The following is a 20,314-nucleotide window of genomic DNA, read 5'->3' as shown; positions in this document are numbered from 1 at the left end:
ATTATTGGTTGCATAATACAAAAAATTATTGACTTGCCCTGTACAGGGTGCAGATGTCCGAATAGGGGATGATCCGAAACTAAGCGGTTTAGAGACATATTCTCGAGTCCGTTTTTTGGGAATATAATTTTAGTCAAAACCCCATTCCTACGATAGTCTTTTGTTTTGGACTTATAAACAAAAGTTGACATTTTAGCGCAATCTTAAAAAATTAGTATCTTCCTTATTATAAAAGATACACATTTGAAAGAAAAAACTTATACAGGCATTTTTTACAGATAATTAGATAATGTTATCAACGATTTATTATCATTCGTTTAGCTGTAATAACATAAAGTTTAATTGTTTTAAATAGGAATCATAGTTGGCTATGAAATTTTCGACAAGTTTATGTTTTTCTGATTTAATATGTCTATTAGTGTAATACATTATTTTTAAATAAATAATATAAAACATAACATTTCGCTTTTTCTTTTCAGTAGGCTTTGAAAAAATTTTTGATTTTGAATTAAAACTATGACAAAAGTATTACCCAACAAGTCTTTATAATTTAATGATTTTTTAAATACTAATTAATTCAAAAACAGCATAATAAATTATTATAACATCAAATTTTTGCGATTAATAAAAATCATTTGTTTTTAGATTCTTACATTGTCATTCTGTTTTCTAATTAAACATGAAATGTCGGAAAAAGGAAAAAATCTTATTAAATGTATGATTGCCTGTCAATAAAATTTTATTTTACAAAAAAATGTCAATTCAAACACCAAAATCAAATTCCATCTGCGGTAACAAAATACATAACATTTTCAACGTCACCTCAATTGCACTTCACTAAACCATAAAAAAGTGTCATCAAATGGTAGTGACACATCATTTTCAATTTTTTTCACATTTTTTATGTAATTAAAATCTGCGACAATGGTATCTTTGCCCAATTTAAAATAACTTTATTTTTATAATTTCACATTTTTTACTTTAATAGCCGTTCACAAACTTTCTAGATTATTCACATCTTTTATGTGAAATAATTTTTCTATGGCCAACTACTTTCAAATATTTTAAATAGATTTTTTTCTCAAACGTATATAAAAATATCAGACTGTATTTATATTGTTTTCAGTTCAGAAAAAAGTTAGCTTTTCGAAAATGTCATAGCTAACTATGATTCCTATTTAAAAAATACAAGTTTATGTTATTACAGCTAGTTGAAAGATTTAAAAAATCGGCTGATAACATTATTAAATTCTCTGTAAATAAGTGTCTGTACAATGTCTTTGTTTCAAATGTGTATCTTTTATAATAAGAAAGTTATAAATTTTTGCATTTAAAAATGTCAACTTTTGTTTATAAGTCGAAAACAAAAGACGATAGCGAGATGCGGTTTTAAGCAAAATTATTTTATTACTTTACAATTTATATTTTTGATCAATAAAAGTTACGACTGTTTAAAAATTATTATTTATTTTCATTGCGTTTTTGGGAAATATTCGAAACTCGTGGTCTCATCAAATGGACTTCTTATTCAATACCCCAAAATTAAAATGTATTCTTATAATACTGTATTATAATCCTAATAGCGTGAAGATTTGTTGTCACTTTGATTAACTGTGTTATCGTCAAAAAAGGTGAAGAAATAAGAAGATGACACAGCGAAAAAACCGTACAACGGCTTTTAAAGAGTTGCATTGAACTTGGACATCCGTTATATAATTTAATCCATGATTAGAAATTTGGTAGTAGATTTTGTTAATCAGATTAGGCGAAAACAGTTTAAAACATTTTGTTGATTGTAGTTTTCAAAGGCTTAAATACCTACCGAAAGATTACTGGTTTTAGAATAACTAAACCTTTCCATTGTTATTCTGCGATTTGAATTTGAAATTTTTGTTGTTAAATGTTTTGTAAATTTGTGCTTAACATATACATCATTTGAAGACACTTGAGGCTTAATAGGGTAAATAATGTATGATTTTCTCCTTTATAATGATGCTTCATTTGAGGTTTATTACCATAACAAATCTAAAGGCAATGCCTTTGAGCTGTGTTCATTAATTGCATCATCTGATCAGTTTGTGTTGTAAAATTGCCGATACTAATTAGTATTAATGTATTGAGATTTATATTACGATTGCAGGTGCAAAGACAAGGTCATTGTCACTGTAAATTTATCATCTTGTAGCGTTTTTTCGAAAAAGTATAATTAATAAATAACAATTAGCTGTCGACCCCATGTTACACGGATGTCCCGTACGATGTGGAGGAATAAATTGCGGTAGTTAAAAGCGAGAATAACATGCTGGAAAGAAGATCATTAAAATAATATGGTTGTATATACGCATGAGCGAAGACAAATAGCCCAAGAATATCACATATAGTCGCCTACGAACGGCCGTAAAAAACCGCCCTACCGTAAATTGAAAACTTGTACAAAGAAAACAAAATGAGCAGAAACGAACATTAAACGACGATTAAGAAAGCCGAGCCTTTCCAACAGATTTTCCACACTTCTTCTTCATAGCTTATGATTCGTGCCTGTTTTCACTTTTTATCATCTTATAACGGTTTCGTTTCATGAGGAATAAGGAGCTAAAGGTGTGTGGTATCGCTGTGGGACAAAAAAGATTACTGCTACAGGATTTTTAAATCTCTTCATTGTGTAATGGAAACAGTAGAAATGCGTACAGAAATCTGAGTTTTGCTGTAACAATTCTTAATTTAATCTAGTGAAATTAAGGAAAAGACATTCAAAGTTTGTTTTTAGTATAGTAGTTTTAATTCTGATTAAAAATGACAAATCACGTTAAATACTATCCAAGGAATTTGATATAATGTAAATATTTAGTTATTCCTACAAATATTTATAATCGAAATTGCTTACAATTATTTGCCAATTTTTCACTCGATGAAATTGTGTGAAGTTTATTCTTTCGTCGAAAATTAAACAGGATTTGTAGAATTAAATATCGGAAAATGACTAGCATATTGATGCCTCCGTATTTTAGCTGTAAACGACTATTTTTACTCTTGCTTCGATAAAACGATTTCTTTCTTAAAAACCAACAAAATAGCTTAAGTAGAGAAACAGAAATTGTTTTGATCTAAAACGACGATTTAGATTTAAGGCGCTGAAAATTTTGTCTCGCTTGTACAATGTGTTTTTAAATGATTCTCATCTAGTTAACTTTGAAATTGATTTACATGTAAAAAAATTTGTGCCGCTCTGCTCAATTGAATTCTCTGTTAATAAATGTCAAAACTGTCGGTTGTGAAATTTACAAATTGTCAATTAATTAATTTTAAAAATTAAGATAAAATGCAACTAAATTGTTACATTGTGCAAGAAAACACTTTTATTGTCGAAGATTGTTTCTGAATTGGAGAGTTAATAAATGGAGAATGGTAATATTCGTTGTCTAAATGCCTGTCATTAATTCTGTAGCGGCATTTCTGATTTTACACAAACGACTAGATGAGAATCAATTAAAAACAACACATTGTATATAGTATATAGTATATAGTATGTAGTATATAGCATATGGTATATAGTGTGTAGTATATAGTATATAGTATATAATGAATATAGTGTGAATATAGGGTGAATCAGAAATACGTGTGTTAATTTTACCACGTAAGAAAACTCATCCAGTACAACAACTTTTCTATATGACATTTAGTCAAATTATTATTTATAAACACTGTTTTCCTCCTTTCTTTTGTGCAAACGAGGCGGTCAATGTTTAATAATTAGTTTATATTTATAACAACAATTTTCATTGTTGTTTTAAATTGTTAAAATTATCCGTTTCTATCACAACGAAAATAGTTTGATACTCTTGTTTTTGTACCCATAGGCAGGTACACATTTCTGTATATTATTTGTTCTAAATTTTAGGTACATTTGCGCAACTTTTATTGAAAAATTACAAATAGAAAAAATTGCATTATTTGTTAAGCTCTGTTACCTGTTAAAATTAACATACGTATTTGTGATACACCCGGTATTGCATATAGTAACGTAGTAGATGTATCTAAATCTAAAACGAAGGTAGTAATAATATTATTGATGCAAAAATTTTAAATTGGTTGTAAGAGGCATTTTTTTTATTTTTGATTCAAAGTGAGACAGGAAAGTAAACTCAATTTTCGAAAGATTTGGAGGATGTTCCGGTAGATTTAGACGATGACTTTTAAAATTAGATTGAAATGATAGTTTATTGGATCACAACTCAAAATGTGTGGCAATTAAAATTATTAAATCGTATGAACCCATATCTGCTGTTGAACTATAAAAAAGTACATTTTGTGCCTCCTTAGAAAAAAAGTTTCTTAGGTTAGTTTTGACCCGATTGTTTCAATTCAAAATTAATTGAAAGGCATCTTTTTGTTATATTTTTATAATGTTCATTTCTCTTTACCTATGTCTTTAAGAGAAAACTTCTTTTCTTGTCTTTTTTATATTAATATATCTCATAATTTATTATGATGTGTATTTTTTGTTGGTAACATTTTAAGCTCTCTTTTTAGTATCCGTATGCTAGATTATAAACACTAGGTATTTTAAAACACGCTTCCCATAGCAACGTGTTTTAAATTAAAATGTTACTACAAAAAAAGTTTTGAATAACATTCATAAAAAACGCTTAAAGTTCTCGGGTGTCTAGGTATGCAACTCGCATACGCTCGTTGCATAACGACAGCCCTCTAACTTTAAGCTTGTGTTTTCGCTCTCTCATTATTAATAACTCATTATTATTAATAATATCATCATTACTATTATTTTTTATTTTAATTTAAGCCAGAAACCATTAATTAATTTATTTTATTTTATGTATGTATCTAATATTTTATTTAAAAAAACACTTAGACAAAGCTAGATCAGTTAAATTTTTTGGTAATCATGTTTAAGTACTTAATTAAAGTTGTAAATGTTTACTATCAATTCGGACAAAAGTTAGTTCAAACGCAGAGAGTACCTATACTTTTTTATCGTTCATAAGTAATTTTTTTTATTTGCAAGTTCTAAACCCTTTTATTATTTGACTCCTTTTTATTTTTATGAAATTTTTATTAATCACTATCATCCTTTTTAATTTCACAATAATTTAGTTAAGACCATTCTGCACATTTTTATACTTTACTAGTGATTACAGCACATTATTTTACTTTGAGTTTTGGAAAAAATGATCATGCTTCTATTTCTATTGGCTCAGGACTGTTTCAGGAAAGCTGAGTGTTGTGTCGATCGATTACTCACTAATCGCTTGTTTACTGCACACGTTAAATTTGTCAAGAAGTGGTCAAATAGTTGTCAGCATTTAAAATTCGATATCTATTTTCATGTAAATTTTATGTAAATATCCTTTATCCGCTCATAATAAAGTTATAAATTTCGTATTTTAATGGTCGAACGATAAAATATGAATAAAACGTTAACTGACATGTCGCTTCTATGTCATCTAACGCATTTTATATTGTTCTCAAGATGCAGATTTTACGATTCCGCGTTTCTTTCCGGGACATTTATCTCGCGGTTAATTTTTGTTTGAAGCGACGGGCGATTCTTGTAAAACAGCTTTATAATCAATTGGCCGTATCTAGGAACTCGGCATGATAAACGTCCGTCAAAACGATCTGGATCTGAAAGTGTACAGTTCCGTTATTAATGCAATCTCCTGCCAGGTGAATCGACTGGCGGATGACCTCAGAAAGGTGTTTACCAGCTACCGCATCCTCCGACTCTTGTTTATGGCGTTTTTATGGTCGTCATGCCCACTTTATCCATCTTTTCGTGCACCCAATTTAAAATGATGAGAGCGGTAATAAGGGACCGGTGGGTGTTGTAATGAAACCCTGCCGCATTCACTACACTAATATTGTTTTGTGTGTTTTATATGCTGTGAAGACGATTATTTCAATTTGTTTAGGTAAATGTATGGAAAACAACGAAAAATTTAAATAATTGCCCGCCAGAACGATGTATTATTCCGAATACCACTGTCGTAAACAATGCAACATTATACCAACGACCATAATTTCTGAATACCATGATGGGAAGGTAAAGCAAACCGTGTTTACAATTTTGGCGTATGAACAAATTGGTCAACTTGGAAAATTTTTAACCAAAAGATCATTTTCTATAAAGCGAGGCGAAAAATAGCTTTTAATCAAGGCAGTAAAGTGTATTTCTTCCGCGGGCAAAGTTTACATGCTGTAATTACACAAGGGAGGAAATTTACTTTGCTTACTTTAATATTTTGCTCCCTAATTTGAAGGTGCAAAGTGGTATGTCTTTTCCTCTACAAAGTACACATAAATGGAAAATGTCTTTTCTTCCCACGGGAAGTAAGATAAACAAATTTTTTAGGGGGGTAAAACATACTTTTCAGTCTTAAATTAAAGGCATTGGCAACTTATAGAACATCTTTGTCTTAGGTCTAAAAACGCTTATTACAATAGTGAAAACCGTCTCTCTGGATCTGTTCTCTAACTCAAGTTATTCCGATTTAAAATTGAAATTATGACGTCATAGCCTTCTATCGAGCATTTGGTCCAATATTAAGATTAAATAGTTTTTGACTTTTAAGTGATACTGGCATAGTTTTTCAAACCTTGATAAAATTCTTTCGAAGTTAAAGACAAAATTTATCAAGTCATCTGAAAATTTGTATACAAATCTTTTAGGTCCTGCGCAATGAAAATACTTTCAAGATGGTGACACTTCCGGTTATACCGGAAGTCGCTATCAACTTTCTTATTTTAAATAGAAAGTTATATCTTTTAATGCGTTTTTGAATTACTAGGGTTATGTTAAGGTGATTTTCATAAGCTTTCCCTAAATATAGCCGTTTACAAAATGTTTATGGTTTTTAAATTTTATTCGAATTTGCACCTTCCAGTTCGAAAATGCATAACTCTGCCATTTTTTAAAATTTGGAAATATTTTTCAGCTCATTTGTAAGAGGAAGCTTAGATCTTTCCTTCAATGTTTTCAAATTTCTAAAAAAAATAACAAACTCCAAATTTTTAAAGTTAAGTTTACAGAACTTTAAGCTCCCATAACTCTTTTTTTTTTAATGAAATGCCAAAGGTTTTATTTCACATTGGCAGAGAATTTAATTTTGTATCGATCTGTATTAACATTCTTTATATTTATGTTTAAGTTTTAAGTTTTCAAGTGATAATAACTTTTTTGGGGTTTGGCAAATTGATTAGCTATAGGTCTATTCTCATAGTGTGCCAAGGAAACAAATGAAAAAATTTGAGAAATTAGAGTTTTTTAAACCAACATTCAATGAATTTATTTTGTTTTTAGGAAATGGATAACATAATTTTGAACAGACTTTAGCGTTTCAGTTTGATCAGAAATATTTTTATGACAAACTATGCAAAAATAGCTGTGATTAGTAAGAAATTTCCTACAATGACAAAAAACCGACTTAACTTGAAAATTATTACAGGTAGGTATTAGGAATACTAATACAGATCGATGCGGAAAAACTTTCTCCCCCATTTAGTAAAATAAAAGTTGGGACATCCCATATGAAAAAATTAAGTTATGGGTACTTGAAATTGTCCAAACTTAATCATTAAATTTTTGGGTTTATTAACTTCTTTTTCAAATTTGAACACATTGAAGAACAGATATAGACCTTCTTTTTTAATTTTCCAAATATGATTTCAAAATCTCTAAAACTAAGCGAGTTACCGATTTTTTAATTGACAGTGCAAATCCAAAAATTTTCAAAAAATTCTAAATATCTCAAGAACGATTGTACTTAGGTGAAGGGAAAGCTAATAAGAACTCCCTTAAAATAATTTAACTAATCCAAAAACGCAGTGAAAATCATAGCTTTCCATTTAAAGTAAAAAAGTTAATGGCGACTTCCGGTATAACCGGAAGCGCCGTCATCTTGTAAATATTTTCATTGAGCAAAACTCAACGGATTATAACTGAGTACTAATTTTCAGAAAAATATCTTTAATAGAACTTTCAATACTTCTAATGTGGGTGTTTAGACGGCACACCCTGTATAATGCGAGTTCAAAAAAGTATTTAGTAAAAAACTCCCATATTTGTGTAATTATGATTAGCTTTTGTGATATAATAATCTGTAACCTGACTCACCCTGTATACATATCTAGGTAATTAAAAAAAAATTCTAAAATTTGGCTTTGTTGACAGGCATTCTCGTAAAAGGTCCAGTAAGCGTTGTTAAGCATATGACATAAAATCAATAAACAAGTAATGAAAAACCTTCTGCCTGTATGCAATACTCGTATAATTATTTATGTTCCATAAGCCAGGATACGATTAACTGCAATTATTGCAAACTGCAACCTCTTCATACAAAAATATGTACAGTTTATATCGTAGTAAGTGCGGAAATATAAATTCTGTCAAAAGTAACAATAGATAAGGCTAACTGTACATTAACTTATGATAAAGATATACAAGAAGAATTAAATTTTCAAACGCACATTTTACGGGTTTTACTTTAGTAATAAAATTAGTAATGCTTCGTTTGAGGACTTTTACAGGGGGATGATATCTTTGGACATTGTTGACGGAATGGCGACAATTAAAATTTTTATGCATAAGTTACCAACGATTTCTTTTAGGTACTTTTTAATTTCAGGTATTTCAGGTCCTGGCTTATATGAATCACATGTGTAGGTCAATCTTGAAGTACTAAAGTGTAAAACTATTTGTTTTAATTTAGAAAATTTAGAAAAACTCCAAAAGCAAAATAAATTGCGATAATTTTTATTCTTCAGAAATGATCACATTTGTAACGGACTTCACAATGTATTAATTATTTGTTTCATACAGTAAACAGATTAGACAAAAACGCTTAAATTAAAATTTTTGCCCAACCCTGTATAATGCATATTTTATTTAGTTTTTTTAACAGTAGTATTTTATCTGATATTTCATGTGTTAGGTACTGGAACAGTAGATAGTGTTTCACTGAAATTTAAATTTATTCAGTGATGTGTTGGATGAAAAATCCTCGTACTAAATCATCAGGCACTTACTTTCGTTGCAAATTTGTTTAATACCTCTATTAGTCTTTTATAAAACCGTCAACATTGTATTGAACTAAATGATTTATGAACCACTATGTTTCACTAGTTTGACAAGAGGCATATTCAATGTAAATATTTTAATGCACTGCAAAATGAATGTAAATCTGTAGGGGCGTGAAAAATTAATTTATTTTTGATTTTGCGTGTCCATAATGCATGTGAAATTTAAATTTCAAATTATAAAGTTTCAAATTATTGGCAAATAAATAAAATTAAAATATTTCTCACTTGTTTTTTGTAAAAGAACGCTATAATTGATCGGAATCGATAGTTAATTAGAAAATGTGAAGACACAGTTAAACGCTTATTAATTAAATATAGCGCATTTTTCTTATACTTTTTTCAAAAATGCTGCTAATTTAAAATACTTCCATGACGCAACAAAAACTCATTACGGCTCAACTTCATTATCTAACATTAAAAATTGCAACAAAATTAAATTGCACAAATTCCAATTAAACTCGACAAGATCCCGACGTGAAGCTCTTAATTAATTAATTATTATTCAAGCATATCATATTTTTCCCTTAGATTCCGGATTCTTTCACAATAAACGTGTGTAAGTGCCAAATTGGTAATAAAAAACCAACTTGGCACATATAAAGCTCCCACGAATCCTAAATTTGAGCAATTTAAATGCATTTTACGAGAAAATATAAAGTTTTTAGGATCGTCTAAAATTTTTAAGACACTAAATGGAAAAGCTTTTGCTGTCGACTTTTTATTATCTTGCACACACCTCACACTGGCTTGCAATTTTTTCATTAAGGCCGACACCAAAGAAAAAATTACATCGCCCTAATCCGTAAAAAATAAATAAAAATTCCGTCTTGGGTTACAATGAACTCAGGAGTCTCTAATTAATCTATAAAATCGATAGTTGTGAAGAGACGGAAATGAAGACAAATGTTCCTAATTAGCATAAGTTGATTAAGCGGCGATAAAATTTCACTTAAATCTTCGCGTCACTTTTTGGCGTCAATTTGAGCGCTAAGTCAGTTTTCATTATGGAACGAGCGGAAATATGCAAATAAATACTAAACTGTTTTGAAATGGCCGTGGTGGCGACTTAATTAAGGCGATTTGTCGTCGGGTGCACAAGCGACTGTTAGCCACTGATGGCCTTTAACGTTTCTACTTTATCAAATATTTTTATGTAAAACTCGACGCACGAAGATGAATTAATTGCTTGTGCAGTTCTTCGTGAGAATTGCTTTCCGCATACATGACTTTTGTGTCATCGTGATCATCGCTTCCTGCTCATATGATGTATGCACAGAAACGAATTATTAATTTGACGCACTTTGAATTGTAGCTACATCCTTTCCTCTTCTAGTGCTTGTAATTTGAAAACAGACTTGATGTTAATAAAAAACCTATAGATTTTTTCATGAATTGGCTGTGCTGTCATGAATAAACATAACAGTATTTTAATATACCGGGTGCTCAAAAACCGGCACACCAACTCATTGGTGTGGAAAGGAAAGGAAAGGAAAGGAAAGGAAAGGAAAGGAAAGGAAAGGAAAGGAAAGGAAAGGAAAAATAAGGGTGAAATGGAATTTTGTCATTGTTTCTATTTAGACATAGTGGATTATTTGATCCTGGAATTTAAAATAACGATTACTTAGTGTGAAGCATGAAAACATTAAAAAATAATGAAAACTGAAGAAGTTGATAAAATAAGTGTGTAGCTCTAGAAAATATTACTTTAAGAATTTTTTCAAGATTTTTCTCGTAATCTACAAATGCTGCTCAATAACGTACCACTGAGTTTTTGCGCCACTTTTTGAGCACCCTGTATTTTACAACACATGTAAAATTTTTGAAAGATACAACTTCCTATATGAGCGAAAAATTAAATCAACCGTATTGTGTCTAATATATTCAAAACTACGTAACGTAGAACGAAAATTAAGACAGATTTTGAATCCTCGGATAATTTTACGTCTAATTTAATTACGTTTGACGTAAAATTTCAGATTGTGTAATTTTGATGTTTTTTTGTTTGTGGGTAGGTTAATAAAAATCATATGGAAGCTGCTTTTTCGGATCGTTTGCACAATTTTAACTTGATTGCTATGAAGTTTTGTTTAGAAGCAGAAAATTAAAGAGTTTTTTTTTAATTTTTATTTTGTTATTGTTAGGAGATGGATAACATAATTTTGAACAGAGTTTAGCGTTTGAGTTTAATCAGAAATATTTTTATGACAAACTATGCAAAAATAGCTGTGATTAGTAAGCTGTGATTTGTTATTGTTCTATTTTTGGTATATTGGAAAAATTAAAATTGACCATTTATTTTGTCCAATATCTCCAGCACTACGAATCTTAGAATAAAAAAGAAGATAGATTTAGAATTTTTAAATAACTGTAATTAAATAATTGTCTTGCGACGAAATTTTGTTTAGAAACAGATAATAAATGAGCAAAAAGGGCTGCATGTTGTTTGACGTTAATTTAATTTTTTTTTGTTTTTTTTTAATATCTGGTAGGTTTGAAGAATTAATTTGTCCAATATCTCCACCAGTTCGAATCATAGAACAAAAATGAAGTTAATTTTTGATAATAAGAACTGGATGTTTTTTTTTAGTGTTATAGGTGGGTAAGTAAAAATGTAGATCAAGTTATTTTATGTGGATTTTCTGTGTAATTTTGATTCAATTAGCAAAAAAACTACCAAAAAAAGGCTACAAGTAATTTTAGGTCAAATTACATGTTTTTTTTTTATTTTTAGTGGATTTTAAAAATTAAGAGTGATCAAGTTTTGCATAATAACATAAAAATTACAGTTCCTAGCCTAAAAAAGACAGATGGTAGGAAGATGCGTAAAAATTTGGACCAATTTCAATGTTTCTGGTAGATTAGAAAAATTAAAATCGATCTTTAATTTTGTCCAATATCTCATCAGTACGAATCGTAGAACAAAAGTGAAGGTAGATTTTGGATTCTCAGACAATTTCACGTCAAATAAGCAACTAAGCATGATGATTTTTTGGTGTATATGTAGTTATGTAAATAAAAATTTCGACAAAGTTGTTTTATTCAGATTATTTGCACAATTTAGACACGATTACCACAAAATTTGGTTCGGGATTAAATTAAGAATTACCAAAAAGGGCTACAAGTCGTTTTAGGTCATTTTCTAGTATTTTGTTTTTTTAGTTTTGGTAGATTTTGAAAATTAAGATCGACTATATTTTGCCTAATCTCTTCAAAATTGCAAATCTTAGATTAAAAATGAAGACAGATTTGGAATCCTTAGATAATTTTACGTCAAATTGTGATAATTTTGGCTTAAATTTTTGCCAACTGTGATCTACTTAATGAGTTTTTTAGTAGTAGGTAGGTACTTAAAAATTGTTGATAAATTTATTTTAAAAGAATTATTTTTACAAGTTTGTCTAGATTGCGACAAAATTTTGTTTTGAAACACATAATTAATGAGCTACAGGACGTTTTAAGCCTATTTCTATTTTGTTTGCATTTTTTTAAATCATTCTTAGATTTGAAAAATTTATAATCAACCATTAATTTCGTCCAATATCTCCATCAATACGAATCGTAGAAGAAAAATTAAGATAGATTTGGGATTCTCAGGCAACTTTACATCAAATAGGTATCCCTTTGATACAAATTTTTGTTTAATGTAATCTTGATGATTTTTTTAGTGTATACAGGCTGAGTGAATAGTGGGTTATTTCTGAATTTCTATAAATATACAACCAATAATACTAAGTGAATAGTGGGTTATTTCTGAATTTCTATAATTATACAACCAATAATACATATTCCAGCTGACCAGATCGGTAATCTTTAAAAAAATATATCAAGTTTGTCTTGACAGTTTTGCTAAAATTTCATTATGGATTATTATTATTTAAAAGATAAAAAACAGTAATGATTCAATATTTTTAAAAATTGAACGAAATTTCAAGTGGTAAGTGCAATTAGTATTTTTGATTGCATCTTAAGTCATGTCAAAAGTAACCCATTATTGACTCACCCTGTAGGTGGGTAAGTAAAAATTTGGACAAACTTGTTTTATATGCATTGTTTACGTAATTTCGACTCAGTCAGAAAAAAGTTTGTACAGGGATAGGTGTCTAACTACCAAAAAGGGCTACAAAATCGTTTTAGGTCATTTTCTAATATTTTGTTTTATTTATTATTTTTTCTTTGGTAGATTTTAAAAATTACGATTGACCATATTTGAAGTCCATATTAATTCAAGACAGATTTAGAATACTCAGATAGTTTTGCGTAAAATAGTTATAATTTTAGCATAAATTTTTGCCAACTATGATCCTGATGATTTTTTTTAGTGGTGGCTAGGTAAGTTAAAATTTTAACCAATTTGTTTTACACGAATTACTTGCACAAGTTTGTCTCGATTACGACGAAATTTGTTTAGAAACAGATAATTAAGGAGTAAAAAGGGCTACAAGTCGTTTTGGGCCAATTTCTATTTTTTGTTTTTTTTTAATTCCTGGTAGATTTGAAAAATTAAAATCTACTATTTAATTTCGTTCAATAACTGCATCAATACGAATTGTAGAACAAAATTGAAGGTATATTTGAGATTCTCAGACAATTTTACGTCAAACAGACACCCTTTTGATATAAATTTTCGATTAATGCGATCTTTCAGTGTATGGGTGGGTAAGTAAACATTTTGACCGAGTTGTTTTATACGGATTATTTGCGTAATTTTGACTCAATTACTACAAAACTGTGTTCAGAAATAGATAATTAACTACCAAAACGGGCTACAAATCCTTTACGTTATTTTCTATTAATTTTTTTTTTATTTTTGGTATATTTTAAAAATTAGGATCGACCACATTGTGCCTAATACCTCCAAAACTACAAATCCTAGACTAAAAATGAAGACAGATTTGGAATCATCAGATATTTTCACCTTAAATTCGGATATCCTTGATATGAAGCTTTGGGAATTATGATTTGGATGTTTTTTTAATGGTAGGTAGGTGAGTAAAAATTTGGACAAATTTCTATTGTTTTTTGAATTTTTTATACGAATGTTTTTGGTAGATTAGAAAAACTAAAATCAACCATTTTTAATATCTCCACGAGTACGCATCGTAGAACAAAAATACAGTTAAATTTAGAATCCTCAGACAATTTTATGTTAAACAAAAAAAACGACTTTATTATAAATTTTAGATTAATGTGATCTTGCTGATTTTTTCATTGTATATAGGTAAGTAAAAATTTCGTCCAAATTGTTTTATGTGGATTATTTGCGTAATTTTGACTCAACTGCCCCAAAATTTTGCTCAGAAATAGATAATTAACTATGAAAAAGAACTACAAGTATTTTTATCCAATTCCAATTTTTTTGTTTATTTCTTTTTTGGCAAATTTTAATTTCAAATCGACCATATTATGTATATTCACAACTGTGAACTGTAGAGTAATAACTATTCTGGCACATAAGGTCTTATTTTTGTGAGAATGTTTGTTGTAGTAGGTTTATCCTGTAATAAAATAACTGAAATAATTAGTGTCTTCATTTGTATCTAATAATGTAAGAGTTAGATTATCCATTAAACATTTTTTGAAACACAGAGCTAAATGATGGTTCAATTTCAAACGTTCGTATCAAAAGTAAAAATGGTAGACAACGTGTCGAACTGAAATATCTGGTTTATATCTCTCCCATAAGTAAGGTAACTAATTAGTTCCTTGTATCTTGTTAGACGTGTTATGGGTCGCTTAATAAACATTAAAGCGTTAAATCTTCGGCTTCCTTACGTTTGTCCTAAGAAGATTTGCCTGATGTGCATATTTAATACCAATAAACGGATAACTGAACATTGTATCTCATGAAATGAAAACTGAAAGTTAATGACCGAATTATTAATTTTGGCATTTAAGCAGCTGCATTCAAATAAAACAAACATCATTTGTTGTGAGGACGCATCCATCGGTCTAAATAAAAACACACAAAACCGTCAGAGCACAATGAAGGTGAGAACCAGGTAGGCAGTCTAAATAATATAAGTTTGTCGACCTTTGCGCATACAAAAGGGGTTTCGAAAATTACACAGCCCGGTGCATTTTTCCGAGAAATCCGACCTTTTTTTCACCAGATACAACACCGACCAACTGTCGTTGTTCGCTTTACTCTTACTGCATCCAAAAGTAACAAAAGTGTACCAACAACCCAAACACGCGGAATGAATAACAGCGACAGCTGCTGGACGAAAATTTAATCTCTTTTACCACCTATGCCCATCTCGCCCATTATTACCGTTTCTCTTTTGATGAAATTTGGCACGGAACGATGATTGATTTTGATGCCCTGGGACAACAGCTGAGTTCAAACGATTTGTTATTGTGACATTAGCAAAACAAAAAAATGCACGTAAATTCGAAAGAATAGAAAAATTCGATTCGTTGATTTGCGCCTGTAAAAGCTAATCATCTCCATTATTTTTATTTTCATTCTTGTTGTTAGTGATGTGATGGCTGTGCAATTATCATTAAAATCATCCTTAAATATGGAGAACGTTAATGCTTAAAGCCAAAGATTGTGGAGATTGAAGCAAATTTGCCATTTAATTATTACTTTCACCATTTGCCAAGTTCAGGCAAGTAACATCAAGTTTTTATTGAACATTCAGTGAACGATTTAACTGTAAACTACTGTTAAATAATATATTTCGCGTTTTAATATAGAATGGTATCAGAAAACAATTTTAATTAGCACTTTCGTTACCAAAGAGGATCGAAAAACCTGTTCAGTTCACACTTTGACGCAAAAATTTGGAGTACAACAATTTGATTACTGTAACAAGCAAATTATTGGCTACGTACCCGCATATGGACAAATGTTTTTTTCGGAATGTGCACACCATGCGCGTTTAGAATTTATGAAATTGCGAAGTAAACATACATTACCTCTAAACGACTACTAGGATGTAAACTATGAGTGTCGTTACCATTATCATTAAGATAGCGTAAGACAAGTCATTTCTTCTCAAACTAATTTGATGCTACTTAATTACTTTCGTTTTATTAACGTTAATAAGAAGTCATAGTTAACATTCTCTTTTAATCTGGTGCCGAAGCGCTGTTAAATATTGGGATTTATTGCTATTGAAAAATTCTAAAAGTGGAAATGCCTGCTTTTATAATTGTTTGCAATATTTATAACGCTTCCTCCGCCACAATCGAAATAAATTACAACAAACTGCATTAACCCAAGTAGTTGAATAAGTGAAAGGGATTAAAAGTGTATCAATTTGTCTTAATTATCACATTAAGACGTTTAAATTACGTTGCGAATACATTTGAAGACAGGAAGAAGCATTACCACATCGCCAGTATCTTAATAACGGAATGGGAGCAAAAATAAACAACTAAAAATTGGCGGAAAACATTCAGTTGTCTATTAGAGACTTATAAAAGCAATCAACGTTATTACAGACTGATTTAGAATAAAATTTAGTACCATAAATTGCTAAACAGTTACCATCTGTTGTCAATTATTGGAAATGAACGATTTAAAACAAAAAAATCAATAATGATCTTATTTCCAATTTATGAAATCAGGAGCAAAAACTTGATGTTGCAGACAATTTAAATAACTGAGAAAGACGTCATTCAAGCTAAAAGTATAGGACTTACGAGTACTTCCTCTAACCACGTCTCGATACATCGACATATGGTGGTGTTAAAACCAAAACAAACTAATTTTTTTTCCATACACAGGTTCTTAAAAACATTTGTATTCTTTGTATCTTCTTTAATAATTTCTTTCGTTTCTCATGCATTGTACACTTGCTTGTTTAAAATAAATTTCACTGTCAAATTGTTGGAAAAAAAGATTCAAGTAGGCATATACATACAGAGTTAGGCTAAAGGGCTAAATATGGAACCAAACACTTTGTGCCTAAATTATCTATCTTACCAAAAACCTATTTAGTACATTTAAAATAAATTTCCTCAAAATTCTTTTTAGTTTGAGTTACTCAAAAATAATTTTAGATTTATATGACGAATACTAGTTATGCCAGATTATGCTTCAGTATTGTCAACAATTTCGAGTAAATAAAATAGTAAAACCCTCGATAAAACCTCTTTAACCACGCTTTAATCTGGACTTTATAAAATCCGAAAACCAAGAGCATTGGATTTGAACATACATTGTGGGCTAAAAAGCAATAAAACTACTTTTTAAGTTTGTTTTGAAAAAAAAAAAATTATACAAAAAATTACTAATAATACAAAGCAATAGTGTTTAGTTGAAGTCATCGGTTATTTATTAATATTTTTTAATCTGAAAACCAAGGGGTAAATTTACCCCGGGTAATCCGCACCCTTAAGTTTGTACACCTGGCTTAATCAAAATTTCTTCTGATTTCTTTTGATTTCCTTGGATTTAACTTGGTTAACTCAAGATTCTCCAAGATTTACCCCAGTTTTTTAAAATGATTTCTTGTGAGTTTCTCAAGATTTCAAGATTCTCAAGTTGGTACTCAGTCATAATCCGTAGAGTTCTGCACATTGAAAATATTTTCAAGATGACGGCACTTCCGGTTATACCGAAAGTCGCTACCAACTTTCTTATCTTAAGCTATGTTTTTCATTGCGTTTTTGGATTAGATGAGTTATTTTAAGAGAGATTTTATCAGCTTTCTGTATACCTAAGTTCTACCGTTTTTGAAATATTTAAGATTTTTTGAAAATTTTTGCATTTGCACCTGTCACTTAAAAAATCAATAACTCTTAGTTTTAGAGATTTTGAAATCATAGTTGGAGAATTAAAAGAGAAAGCTTATATTTGTCCCCCAGTGTGATCAGTAGATAGAGATAGCCGGTTCAAAAACCACCTCCACCTCCCTCTACTGCGCATGTGTGAAAATTGTGTCAGTCAGCCGCAGACGCAAGCGCGTAATCGCAGCTCGCTGGCCTGCGACCAGCTGGTCAGCCGGCCTGCGGCCGACTGACGCCATTTGTGATGATGCAAATATATTTATGTAGTATAATAATAATAATAATAATAATAATCGTCGCCATCTTGGAAGTTTGAAAGTCGGCGGCGGTCATTTTTGTTTAATGGTAAATTGGCGCCAAATTTAAATTATTTCAAAATTAATATTTGAAATTAGTCGGCCATGTTTGTTTGTTAAAAAAAATGGCGCCAAAATTTTAATTTATTTAAAAATTAATATTGGGTGTAATGTTGGTAGCGCCGATGTCGTCACAAATTCCGCCTAAATTCTCACGTTAGATGGCGCCACGGTCTGCAAACTTTTCGCTAGATGGCGCTGCCGTCAGCGCAGCCGTCAATCAAAGATGGCGCTGGCCTCCATTTTTTTTTTTTAAACACACCCCCCGCCCGTTTGCGAATATGCAACCAAGAAAACAAGTAGTAGTAGTAGTAGTAGTAGCTTTTTGGGGTTGTGAAATTTTTGGTTTTTGGGGTTGTGAAATTTTGAATATATGATTTTTGAAATGTGCAATTGTGAATACATGAAGTATATATACAATACATGCTGTATTGAGTTAAGCAAAATATCAGAAAATCATCGCGCTTGTCACTAATAACTAATAAAGGAAAGTCATTATTTTATCGATAAGGAAAAAAAACCTAGTATATGTAGTTTTTTATTTTTGTAATGTTGTTTGCCTAACTTGTCTGTTGCGCACCAAGTTTATTTTGTTATTTGTTTAAAATATAATGCAAAAAAAGTTGTTGTTGTTGTTGTTCCTTCCATGGGGAGTCGAACCTCAGGTAGGTAGAGTGGATAGTGCTGTCTATTTTGGAAACCTGAAACAAATTCACATAAGCTATTTGGTTAATGGATAATAATAAAAACAATAAATTACTTTAATTGTTTATTACATCTAAATATAAGTACATACATACATACATATTATAATACATAAACATTATAATACAATAACTACAATACAAATTAAATATTATTCCTGAGTTTGAGGAAGAATATTTTTATGACCCCAAGATAATGTTCTACCTTCAGAATTGTTTAAGATGTAACGTTTAACATCTTTGAAAGATAAAGCAATTTTTTTCTTTAATTCTGTGTAAATGTTATGAAGCTTCGAACGAAAGATATTCATTTCTTTAATAATTTCAGTGTTTGGAACAGTAACTGCGTTTTGGTAGTCAATTTTATGTAATTCACTTGTAATTACATTGTGTTTAATACCCTTAGCTTTTTTAGATAATTCACCTTCAACATCCACACAATATGCTTTAGCACCTGTTCCTAAAAATTCTGATATTACACGTCCTTTATATTCATCTTTCATCTTCCCGATGACAGAAGACGATACAGGTATTCCATGAATATTTTCTGCTTTATAATTTGAAGTATCAAAAGGACTATTAAATACTGCAATCAATAAAATAATATTCATTCTGATTATTTTTGTGATCTTATTTCCTGTCTAACGTTTTTTTCTTGTAAATTTATGAATCAAAAATTTTATAAATATCCAGTTGTATTTGATTATTAATTTATCGTTACAATCATTTTCCCCAAAAAATTTATATCCAATAGTTTACAAACAATATATACATTTCTAATAGTTAAAACACATTTATACATCTTTTATAAAAAAAGTGGATTTGTTTAATTGAAATAGGTAAAAATTCATATCCAAAACCTTAATTAATTACTGGGCGGTTAACATTTTTTACCAAAAGATTTTGAAGAATTTACAACAATTTATCATAAACCCTCAACAGATGATATAGTAATTATTGTAAAAGCTGAAGTTTATATTTTTTTCATTATCTACTTTTAGATTTAAAACTAATTATCCGAAATCTATAAGCGAAGAATTTAAAATATCAAGTCCAATTTCGGCAGCGATAACAACTTACTCAGGTGGTATTTATCTTTTTCTCAGAGATAATACATATATTACATTATCTAGTTGCATCTCTGGATATAATGTTCCTGGTTTAACAAACGAATTATTTGAAGGTGTTCCTAATAAAATAACAAGGACATTTAGATATTTAAACGGAAAGCTGTACTTTTTTAATGAAAATAATTACTTTGAATATGATGAGTTTACTAAGAGTGTCATACAAGCGGGACCTAAAACTTTATCTATATTTAACATTAATTGTCCGCGAGAACCCATCTTAATTCAATTGAAAAAATTATCTTTTAAAAAGATTATTACACACAATGCAGTCCTGGTTGAAAATTTAACA

General features: G+C 29.7%; 1 protein-coding gene across 1 annotated transcript in view; it reads right to left on the bottom strand.

Moving 5' to 3' along the window:
* stg1 (stargazin-like protein) overlaps positions 1–20,314 on the bottom strand; it is a 415,841-nt gene that overhangs the window by 189,250 nt on the left and 206,277 nt on the right. The window lies entirely within an intron of this gene.

Source organism: Tribolium castaneum, chromosome 6 (assembly GCF_031307605.1).
Source record: "Tribolium castaneum strain GA2 chromosome 6, icTriCast1.1, whole genome shotgun sequence".
In the NCBI taxonomy this organism is placed as follows: domain Eukaryota; kingdom Metazoa; phylum Arthropoda; class Insecta; order Coleoptera; family Tenebrionidae; genus Tribolium; species Tribolium castaneum.
Note: the sequence above shows the minus strand (reverse complement) of the source record. Positions and strands in the feature narration are given on the sequence as shown.